The sequence below is a fragment of the Brassica oleracea genome, unplaced genomic scaffold, assembly GCF_000695525.1.
Source record: "Brassica oleracea var. oleracea cultivar TO1000 unplaced genomic scaffold, BOL UnpScaffold00816, whole genome shotgun sequence".
Lineage (NCBI taxonomy): Eukaryota > Viridiplantae > Streptophyta > Magnoliopsida > Brassicales > Brassicaceae > Brassica > Brassica oleracea.
Window position 1 is genome coordinate 13,759 of NW_013617464.1, and position 821 is coordinate 14,579.

General features: G+C 33.5%; 1 pseudogene; it reads right to left on the reverse strand.

The window, feature by feature from the left end:
• Positions 1–821, reverse strand: part of LOC106320116 — a 9,123-nt pseudogene that overhangs the window by 2,902 nt on the left and 5,400 nt on the right.

Consider the following 821-nt stretch of genomic DNA (forward strand, 5'->3'; position numbering starts at 1 on the left):
AATTCTAAACATTACTATAATTCTAAAAAACTGTATAAACTGATTTCTACATATTAGTTGTATTCTACGGATAAGAAATCAGTTCCTAAAAATATGGAAACAAAATATTTGAGAATATTCACTTTTCTATTTTTTTAAAAAATCGATTTTAAAAAAAAAATGAAAAAGGAACAAAAAAAGCGACAAAAAAACCTTGGCAACCTTCTTCGCCGTCTTCTATATTCCATTGATTGTTCACAAAATTTTCACAAAAATTTCACATTATTTCTACCATGATTCATGTCTATGCTTCATGTGGTGTTTGGGGATTGGTTGTATCTTCAGGTTGGAGTTTTAATGTTGATAAAAAGAAAGGGGGAAGGTTACTTGCTTTGGAATTGAAGTCTTCTCTGGAAGAGTTACAGAAAAACGTTATAGAGGATTTTGGTTTTGAAGAAACAGATGCTGATTTGGAATTGAGTTACCTTCCTATTGGATTGATCAATTCATCAAAATGTCCGCCAGTGATCATTGGAAACTCAAGGCAAGTTCAAAATTTTCTAGGGTTTTGTAAAAAGCATCAGTCAACTCAATTGTGTGTCAGCTATAAAGCAAAGCAAGGAAATCCAAATAAGATCGACATTGATCTTAATAAGATGCCAACTGATGCAAGTACTAGTGAAGAGAACGAGCGAAATCCTTGTGACATTGGGACCGCTTCAAATATTGTTAAGGGGGCTAAGCATAACGAGAACAGGAAAGGGAAGATGAAGCAAAGTGAAGTTGATGGAGATGATTATGATGCTGACAAGCATAACGAGAAGAAGAAAGGAAAGATGAAG